This window comes from Zingiber officinale, chromosome 2A (assembly GCF_018446385.1).
Source record: "Zingiber officinale cultivar Zhangliang chromosome 2A, Zo_v1.1, whole genome shotgun sequence".
Lineage (NCBI taxonomy): Eukaryota > Viridiplantae > Streptophyta > Magnoliopsida > Zingiberales > Zingiberaceae > Zingiber > Zingiber officinale.
Window position 1 is genome coordinate 80,846,173 of NC_055988.1, and position 11,429 is coordinate 80,857,601.

The following is an 11,429-nucleotide window of genomic DNA, read 5'->3' on the forward strand; positions in this document are numbered from 1 at the left end:
TTTGTGTGACCGAAGGAAACCAACTATTAATTTTATTTGTCAAAAAGTTAGGTTGACAAGATAATAAAATTAATGGGTTATACCCTCCTTTTACAAATGTTGAATTTGTATACGTCTACACTATCATGACATACAAAATTCACGGTGTTTTGAGGTGTTGGTTAATTTAAAATAGTATTGTTTGAGGAATCAATATTATTTTAAATTTAGAGTCCTGACCAAAGTTATTTTTGTGATTCTTAGGATGACTTTCAACCCACTGGTCATTATACTGAAAGAGAACAAACTTACTGGACTCAACTACATAGATTGGAAAAGAAACCTGGACATTGTCCTTACTACTGAAAGCTATAAGTTTGTACTGACTGAGGCTTGCCCTGATACACCTGACGGTGACTTTACCCCAGAGGAGATAGAGTATCATAAGAAATGAGTAAAAGCTGATGAGATGGCGCGGTGTTACATTTTGACATCAATGTCAAATGTATTGCAATATCAGCATCAAGATTTACCAACAGCTTATGATATAATGAACAATCTCAAAGAACTCTTTGGGTACCAGAGTCGGACTGCTAGGCAAGAGGCAATGAGAAAATTAATGACAACCACCATGTCTGAGGGAACACCCGTAAGAGATCATATCCTCAAAATGATGGCCTATCTGAACGAAATACAAGTTCTTGGAGGAGAAATCGATGGGGAAACCCAGGTCGATATAATTCTCCAAACAGTACCCAGAAGTTTTGAGCAGTTCCGCCTGAACTATAACATGAACAAAAGAGAGTATACGTTGGCGGGACTTCTGACAGAACTACAGGCAGCAGAAGGAATATTTCGTCAAAGTTCTCAGATTCACTATGCTGAAAATGGTTCTACTTCTAAGTCGAAAGGCAAGAAGAAGAAGAAACAAGTCTTTTCAGCAAAGAGAGTAAATAAACCTCAGGGACAAAAAGCTGGAATGAAGAAGCCGAAGGGCAAGTGCTTCATCTGCAAGCAGTCAGGACATTGGAAGGCGGACTGTCTTCGTAGGAATCAGAACAATAAAGGTATATCTCATGCTTTAGTAGTTGAAACATGTTTAGCGATGTTATCTACCAGCACCTGGTGTGTAGATACGGGAGCCATTGATCATGTCTGCAATTCTTTGCAGGGGTTCCAGGAAACCCGACGACTATTTGAAGGAGAGATTATCGTCTACATGGGGAATGCTACTAAGGTGGCAGCTGTTGCAGTGGGAGACCTCTACTTATCTTTTGATAGGAATAGAAAATTGGTTTTAAGAAATTGTCTTTATGTACCCAGTTTTAGAAAGAATTTAATTTCAGTTTCTAAACTATATTTGGATGGATATTCTGTTTCCTTTAATAACAATGTGGTTTTAAAGAGAAATAGGATTATTATCTGTTCTGGTGCATTGGTTAGCAATTTATATACTTTAAATTCAATTTCTCCCACAAAGCAACAAATGGAAATTAATAACGCATCTTCTAATTCCAATAAGAGAAAAGAACCTTCGAAAATGAACCAAACACATCTTTGGCATTTAAGGCTTGGTCATATTAACTTAAGTAGGATTCAAAGGCTTGTAGCTGATGAACTTTTGGATCCATTAGAGTTGGAAAACTTTCCAACATATGAATCCTGCTTGGAAGGTAAAATGACCAAGAGACCTTTTAAGATGTGAATCTTGAACTGTGAAGTATGATGTCCAATCAGCGTGCGTCATCTCAACTCCTCCTAGTCTCCTGTTTGGTCCCTTCCCGGGCGCTTAGACCAACTCCGGGCACCCAGACCTTCAGACACCGGGATTATGTTCGGGTGCCTAAAGCCCCCTTTTCCAGCCACACGATTTCCTACATCACAAGGTTAGCACAATAAATAATAATATGGAAATAAAATATTTGAAAGTCTCTGGACTGCCTGGTTCTAATTTTCTGATTTCCATAAAACCCTAGGTTAAATCGACATCTACTGTTCTCTCTACAGGGAACGAGTCCTTACCTACTTATCTCAAGAGAGTTTACTTGATGTCAAATCAATCCTCTAGACCGTTGAACTTTTGCTTAGCATTCGAGACTTTAGTACTTTCCGCTAGATGTTTGATCTCCGATCTGTCTAGTTTTCCGCCTCGTGTCAGTGACCTCCAGAATTTTCACCTACTGTTCTCAACCCATAGGATTTTCCGCTCGATGTCCTTCACCTGCTAAGATTTCTGTCCAGTCCCTCAGACCAAGACTTCCTTTCCTAGAAGCAACTAGGGGTTCCCACCTGCCTATTAATCACTAGGACTTCTATTTTACCTAAACTCACTTAGGACTTCCCTGCATACTCAATCAGACTTATTAGAACTATAATAATCCTTAACTTTGAACCATTTTTCATTATTAGAACTTGAATTCGATTATCTGATCCTTCTTAAACCAACCGTTGTCATTCCAACAGTTGTCATTTCATTGGAGGTGAAATCCTGGGTGGCCGCAGAAAGCCAGGGTCGTAAGGTTGCTGCCGAATGGATAAGAGACATTGATGCGATGGTGTTTGTAGATGAAGAACCTCGAGGAGCATTCCGGCACACCTCAGAGTAATTTAGATCAGCAAAGACTCATGGTTGCAGAAAGCACAGGAAGCAAAATAGCAAACACAGAACTAAAGCTGTTGTGTTGGGAAACATGGGCGGCACCATGTATGGTGACCGTGTCAGATAGAGATTAGAGGTTTTTTGAAGGAAGGGGAAAGTATTGATATATTATCAGCCTTACTCAACTGGTTAAAACAGTTACTTGTTGCTCTGGAGGCTAACTGATCCAGTTCGTGATGGAATAATATCGGCGGACTAAGAAGACTTTCCATGTTCTTTCATTTTTCATTTTATGTGGACTAAGTCCTCCTCTTGGCTTCCATCTCGGCCGCATCACTTCCTTCGGATTTGTATCTGTAGAGCTTCTGATCCTTTGCACTCGAGCAAGTCCTTCACCTGAGCTGGTCCCTCACTCGCACAGGTCGGTGGCAAGGGTGATGCTGGTTGACAGAGTGCCTACTTGGCTTCAAAATTTTCTTGATCAAAGGGACTTTGGATGTGCAACCGATGCCTAGAACGTTGACGTAGCTCTTGCGGTACTTTGGTTTCTTGGTTTTTGTCATCTTTGCTTTTCACTCGGACGAGTCCTTCACTAGCATGGGTCCTTCACTCGAACAGTCGCAACTCTCCCTTCCGGTATGAATTCGGTAGATCTTCTTATCCTTTGTCCCCGTAAGGGTCTGCGACCAGCATGGGTCTGCCACCTCCGTCTTTCATCGATATCCCACTCCTAGCTCGATCGTGCCATCTCCCATGATTCATTTTTGGTATAGTCTCCATCCTCTGCACTTGCACGTTAACACCCATCATCGGGGGCCAGCATAGCCGGTGGTCTGGTGTGACTCCTCCGACAATCAAGTTAGCATGGAGCTGAAAGAAAAAGTCAACGCAGAGCTGAAAGAAATGAATACAATGCCTTCTTCAAGAAAGAAACACTTCAAGGAAAAAATAGTTGAACAGATCAACTTAGTAGCTGAGTGTAACTTACAGCCTTCTCTTTGTCAGTTATTATTCCTCCCCGAGAAATAGAAAGGGTTGCCTATTTCGAAGAGAAGGGCTTGAGAGAAGAAAAACTAAGTGGATCAACTTAATGAAAATGAGAAGAGCCTGTAGTTACCCCTCCATCATCCTCCCTTTACTCACTGCACATATCTTTTTTTGTTTGTGCCTTCTCCCAGGAAGAGCGCTTGAAAGAAGAAGACCTGTTGTCCAGGTCAACTCTCTTGGCTTAGAGTAAGCTACAGTGATTAACAATTTCTTCTAGCGAAAAGAAAGCTTTCCATGCTGCACCCAGCTCCCCATTATATACAAGTGAGATTAGCGCTCTCATGCATGCTGCCATGTGTGTCACCAGGTGGTCAAAGGTGTTGGTGCAATGGCCTGATAAGGGGGGAGGGGTAAATTATCTGAAATAGAAAAAGATATCCTCCTTGATCTTTCAACTCTTAAAGTGCAACAGAAATAAATAAAAGAAATTAATAAAACTTAAGAAGACTCAGGGCTTGATTTGGTTACAACCTAGGCGGTTGTTAATCCAAGGCGGTTATAAGAATATCCTTCTATGAAGGCAAAAAAGCCTTTTACACACTATGAAAACTTAATCGTCGCTAGAAATTAAGTACAAGAGTTGATTGTTAATTTTTTAACTCCATGGCCCTTTTTATAGGGCCTGGAAACTCTATCTTCGGCTTGAAGGCACCTCCCATAGCATGGAGGGCGCCTCTAGCGTGACATTTGGATAAAGTTCCAAATACAAAACGGTCACTTTGACTGGGTTGAGGGCACCCTCAACGCCATGGAGGGCGCCCTCAATGCTGCAGCGTATAAATAGCTCTAGCTTCTTTTCACTCATTTTCTTCTTCCGAAGCTTCGTTTGCTTGGATAATTGCGGCCCATCGAAATAGGGCTCACCTGAATCTAATTTTCAGCCTTCTCCTCGAACAGGCTTCCTCTCTAGCTTCTCGTCCCTCGAACGTCGCGTACGTTCTTCTCGTCCACCGGTGTACTCTTCCGCAGCTCTTTTCGTCCCTCGGATGCACCGAGCCCGTCGGCTCCCTTCCCGTGTCGTCCTTCTCGCTAACTGCATATTCCGCTCAACTTCCTATACTCCTAAGCTCCTGTATACTTAGACACAGGGATCAAAAAATAAAACAGGACCTAACCTAACTTGGTTGATCACATCAAAACAACCACGGGGTCCAACAATATCCCCCTTTTTGATGTGCATCAATCCAAATTCAAGTTAGGGTAAAATAAACAAGTAATTTAAAGAAATTACAGAACTAACATCATTTCAAACATAAAGTTTGCAAAAAAGAAATTGCAATACTAAAATGAATTGATCTATTATAATTCAGAAAAATAGAATAATTTGACAAAATATTTTAACTCGTCCTAAGCTTGTACTTATCTCTCCCCCTTTGATCATATCAAAAAAATAGGATACACAAAAAAAAACAAGGTACAGATTAAAAAATTTTGAGAGAAAATTTTTTTCAAGTTGCAAATTTTTAAATTTTCAAAATTTCCAAGTTAAACAAAATTTGAAACAATTTCCAAGTTAAACAAAATTTAAAACAATTTCCAAGTTAGAAATTTCCAAAAAAAAAAAAAAACTTAAAACGCTTAAATAGTTGACAAGAATTTAAAAGTATTATTTTAATTGCTTGTCAGTTTGTCAATTAAACATTTAATTCGATAATTGGATTCCAAGCTGTGGCGAGGCACTAGGCCTTATTGGTTATTGGATCATCAACCACTTCTAGATAAAGCCTTTTAAGGAATTGAACCATTTAATTTCTTCTAAAAGCCTTGATTAACATAAGGTTTAATCTAGATATGATTTTGGAACCCAATAGAGGTTCCTTCCTACTGGGTTAGTTAGATGTCTAGGGGGTACATATCCTTTAGGTATTCTTCTAAGTTGTCCTTGATGTTTTTTAATGTACCAGTTTAATTTTCCATAAATCTTAATGTTAGACTTTTGAAAAATGTTTGGTTTTGGACAACATGTATCTGATTTCAAATTTTCAATTTGCAATTTTAACTTTTCATTTTCTGAGTTCAAATTATCTAACATTCTGTTTAATTCAACAATTTGTTTTTCTGATTTTACTAAGTCTCTTGTAAGAACTTTGATAAAACGAAAAGACTGTTTAGGGGTTAGAACATGTACCTCACTTGCCTCTATTTCTGATGTTTCCCCTTCATCATAGCTTTCTTTTTCTAATCCTCCCTCTTCATTTATGCTCATCTTTGAGCAGGTCTCATCTTCTCCTTGATGGTTAGCCATTAGCGCTAGTTCCGAGAAGGATGCTATCTCGAAATCAGAGGATGAAGAATCATGCCAAGTGGCCTTCATGGTCTTGTATTTGGAGGAAGTTGGTTTTTTGTGCTTGTCCTTTTCCTTCAATTTTGGGCAGTCATCTTTGATGTGCCCTTCTTCGTTACAGTTGTAGCATCGGACAATTCTTTTGTTTCGATGATGCCTTCTTTACTGTGATTTAAACTTATTAGTCTTAAGAAATTTATTGAACCTTTTTACCAGTAGAGCCGTTTCATCTTCATCAATGGATATCTCAGACTCTTGATCTTCCGTCCTTGCCTTTAGGGCAATGTTGAGGTTTGTCTTTTCTATGTCTTTTGAATCCGTAATTCGAGATTCGTGAAGTTCGAAGGTAGAAAATAGATTTTCTAGCGTACTTACCTCAAAGTCCTTAGAGATGTAGTATGCATCTACTAAGGACGCCCATTTTGAAGTTCATGGGATAGCAGTGAGCGCATACCGGATCGAATCTCGATTTGTTACCGATTCTCCGAGATTGTTTAGCTGAGTTATTAGCTCCTTGATTCGTGCTTGGAGTTGCGCTACTTTTTCTCCATTGTTCATCCGAAGATTTGTTAGTTGAGTTCGGAGGATGTCTCGCCTTGCTAACTTCACTTCTGAAGCACCTTCGTGGAGCTCCAAGAACTTCTCCCAGAGATCTTTGGCGGAGACGTAGCTGCCGATTCGGTTGACCTCCTGGGGCGGAAGGACGCTGAGCAGATGGAATTCTGCTTTCCCATTCGCCACGAAATCGGCTTGTTCTTTCTTCGTCCACTGATATTCTTCTTTCTCGGCTCCTTTCTGATTCGTAGGTGCTACAAAACCGTATTTCATTGTTAATAGAATATCGAAATCTGTTTTAAAAAATATCTCCGTTCGGCGTTTCCATGTAGCGAAGTCTTCATCGAACTTTGGGGGGGGGGGGGGGTGAATACTTGCACCGGCCATCGTCTTGATTTTGTTGCTTTATATGGCAGTTAGTCCTTCTGAGACGGTTGGGCTCTGATACCACTTGTTGGTACAGCGGGCCAGCAAGAGGGGAGGAGTGAATTGCCTGAAACAGAAAAAGATACTCTCCTTGATATTTCAACTCTTAAAGTGCAACAGAAATAGATAAAAGAAAACAATAGAACTTAAGAAGACTTAGGACTTGACTTGGTTACAACCTAGGTGGTTGTTAATCCAAGGCGGTTGCAAAAGCTTAGTAAGAATCTCCTTCTCTGAAGGCGGAGAAGCCTTTTACACACTATGAAAACTTAATCGTTGCTAGGAATTGAGTATAAGAGTTGACTGTTAATTTTCTAGCTCCAGGGCTATTTTTATAGGGTCTAGAAACTCTATCTTCAGCTTGAGGACACCTCCCATAAGCATGGAGGGCGCCTCCAGCATGACATTTGGATAAAATTTTATTCAAATGTGAAAGTCACTTTAACTGGGTTGAGGGCACCATCAACGCCAGGGTGTCCTCAATATGGAGAGCGCCCTCAACGCCATGGAGGGTGCCCTCAATGCTGCAGCGTATAAATAGCTCCAGCTTCTATTCATTCCTTTTCTTCTTCCGAAGCTCCGATTGCTTGGGTGATTGCGATCTACTGAAATAGGGCTCAGCCGAACCTAATTTCCGGTCTTCACCTCGAGCAGGATTTCGCTCTGGCTTCTCGTCCCTCGAACGTCGCGTACGTTCTTCTCCTCATCTGGTGTACTCTTCCGCAACTCTTTTCGTCCCTCGGACGCACTGAGCCCGTCGACTCCCTTCCCGTGCTGTCCTTCTTGTCGGTTGCGTCTTCCGCTCGACTTCCTATGCTCCTAAGCTTCTGTACACTTAGACACAAGGATCAAAAACTAAAATAGGACCTAACCTAACTTGGTTGATCATATCAAAATGACCACGGGGTCCAACAAAAGGCACAGGTGTGTCATGTTGTCATTGCCTATTGTTAGAGACATGGTCTTGTAGAGAGGACATCCAAAATGTGGGAAATGGTACCACTGTTTGCATGCTGGTAAAAAAGATTCGCTCACCCCCAATATCTCGGATATGAGGAGAGAGAAAGGACTAGTCCCCGGAAGGTAGGATGAATGCAATCTAAGCACAACCATGTGCCTTCTGCCTCAATCTTATGGCGATCACACCATTGGTACACCCATTCACATTCCGATATAGGGGAGTAATGTGCCGTCGGGGCTCCAATCTATCGAAAGGGCGTCATATTCTCACCAGGCGTCCTCAGTTCGATCTTTCATTATAATATATTTTTAGTGATTTTTATTTTAAATGAGACACGTAATCATGAGATATTGAGTTTTTAGACCATCTGTGGTAATTACTTCTCAATTTAGCCTAGAAGTCGGAGGAAAAATTTAACGAAACTAGACCAATTGTTTCAGATTTAATATTATCTGGTTCAATATTTTTTTTCCCTAGGGGAGGAATGTCTGTCCTAGTCCACATACTAGACCCATGAGAGTGGAATGGTTTGCCGATCAGAACAAATGTGCTGACCTCAATATGGACTTGGATGTATAAAATTTTTTAAAAAATACAAAATTAATATATTTTATAGGTTCAAATAATTTAATTTTCAACTAAATTACGGACTATTTTATTAAAAAAGTTCCGACAAAAATTAAATATAATACTATGCAGATTACAAATAAAGTAATAAATCAGAGTGGTGTAGCATGGTGTGATGAATTATAATCCACATGTCTTAAGATAAAATTTTACTATGATAAATTAATATTGTTTTTCAATTTTGTCTAAAGCTAAGAATTGATTTTAATTGTTTGCGTGAACATGAGCCGTCTTGTGAAGGTCGGCCCAATAACTTATTTATTTGTTCTTCCTATAACTGCGTATTAGGCCAGGTCAAAGGCCTAGATGTGTATAATGCAGTTAAAGATATTTTGGGTTGATTAACTTGTTTTGTGTATAAATACATAAACTACGAGCTGCAACGCCCAAATCTCAAGTGGCGAGGACGAGAGCAAGGCCCGATCTGGTTACCGGCAGCTCCCTTCCACCCCTAACCAACCACAAGTTTTGTAACGGAAACATCAAGAATCACTAGTGCGCTGAGGTGATAAGGATATTGGGCAACTCGACTCTCAAGAATGTTGGACTCCAATAGTCCCTGACGCCAGGGGTGGATCGGCGATCATGCACGTAACCCGTCTAGGACTTGTGTGGAGATCTACATGAACCTTCTACCTTCAATTTCTCCTTAATTTAAAAAAGTATATAATAGTTGAGATTAATTGGGAAAATGCAATCAATTTTTCTCCTATAATTTTTCATTACTTATACTTTTAATTACTGTTTTTATTTAATATCATTGTGTCTCATATCATATTTGAGTCGCCATGTATTTATTCTAATACTCGTTCTTCTATATATGTTTTTCTTAAATATATTTTATTTTTATGTCTTTTATTGATAGTATTATACTTAAGGCGTATATATATTAATATTAATTTATATTGAGTAGTTAAGTCTTATTAGAATAATTTTTAAATTTTTATAAATTTTTCTATTATTTCTCATATTTTTTATAAATAAATCATTTATTATTCTCACTCATCCAAAATGTGATCTTCACAATATTTCAATTTGGCTTGAATTCTATGTAGCGAAATGATCAAGATTATGGTTTAAGACCAGGATAGCGTAATAATTAAGCATTTGCCTCCTAAAAGACAAAGTTATTTGGTTTTTTCAACCTTTTTTTTCAAAAAAAAGAATCCTATCATTCCAGACATCACATGCATTTTCTAGTATTTAATTGACCGTTAAAGTCTTTGAAAAATTATATTTCAGATGACTCAAACGAACTGGTAGAAGAAATAATGTCCAACCTTTCCAACATAGGGAAATTTAGTTTCATTAAATTATATAGTTTTAATGAAAAATGAAAAGATAATTATCATATTTATGTAACATGAGAATAATGAATTGATTAAATTTAAAGGACAATTGAACGTACAATTCAATGAAACATGAAAAGGTGAAGGCGCAGCATAATTTTTATAAGAGGGTTTCCTTTTCGAGTAATGCATATATTCAGTTATTCGAACTAATTAATTTTAATAGGTGAACAATTTGATTTCATAAAAGTTCAACATTCTTAAAATACTCATGAAAATTTATCCAAACGATCAACTTTCTTAAAATTATCATTTCAACGAAAAAAATTCTTACAATACATCATAGTTAAAATTCAACCTTTAGGTATTTGATTAATTACTTAAAGGGCTAACCACTAACTATAAAGACTTATTCTAATAGCTGCCATGTGTTAATATAAAGACTTAAAGGTCCTATTTGGAATGAAGAGGAATGACTGCCATGTGTTAATATAAAGACTTATTCTAATAGCTTTTCATGACCTACTACCTAATAATGTTTGATAAATACTTAGAATTTAATCTATATTTTTAGATATTTGACATCGAAGTATATTATGACAACCGATATGCTTCTACTAGAAACAAACATTCTGCTTAAACTATGTAAGCTTGAGCGCATATTCCTATAGGATCGTATAACGCTAGAAGGGGGGTGAATAGCGTGAGTCACTTTTTTACATTTTTTTAAAACTCGAGAATGCAGTGAAAAAGAGAAAGAGAAAAATAAAATACTAACACAAGTTGATTTTACTTAGTTTAGAGCCTTCGAAGACTCCTACTTCAAGTTTTGCACTCGGTGATTGCTTTTTGTTTGGAAATCACTATAAGTTCGAATAATTTTACAGATGTTAAGTACAAAGAAAATAAGTAAAAGTTATCAATAACAAGAAGAGTAGTAGCTTGAGTATTGGTTGTCAGAGTAGATTTTCGGTGTCTTAGAGATCTTCTCAGAGCAGCATATATATGTGTAAGATATGATAATTAAATAATAAATATTATTAGAGAAATAATCTTATAGAATTTTCTAGAACTTTTTAGAATTTAAACAAAGTTTGTATGACAAGTTTAAGAAGATAAATCTATTAGGTTTAGAGAAAACTTGTTTGGATTATCACTTATATGGGAGTTGATTAATTTGAATAGGCTAAGGTTGTGAGTAAGGAAACTTAGGTATTTATATAAATACTTAGGTTAATTAATTAAAACTTTAGACTAATCAAATTTATCAACTCCCACGTAAGTGATAATCCAAACCTGCTTTCTCTAAACCTAATTGATTTATCCCCTTAAATATGTCATACATATTTCGTTTAAATCCCAAAAAAATTCTAAAAATTCTTAGAAAATTCTATAAGACTATTTCTCCAATAATACTTATTATTTAATTATTATATATTTCATTCTCCTTCACTAAGAGTGTCAGTTCACTTTGATTGGAGATAATCTATACAAGAGGGCTTTCTCTCGCCCTTTACTTAAGTGTGTCGGACTAGATGGTGTACACTATATTTTACAAGAAGTTTATCAAGGTTTGTGCAGAAGTCATTCGGACGCTCGATTGCTTACTCAGAAGATTTTACTAGATGGGTAGTTTTGGCCCACTCTACAAGTTAACTAGGC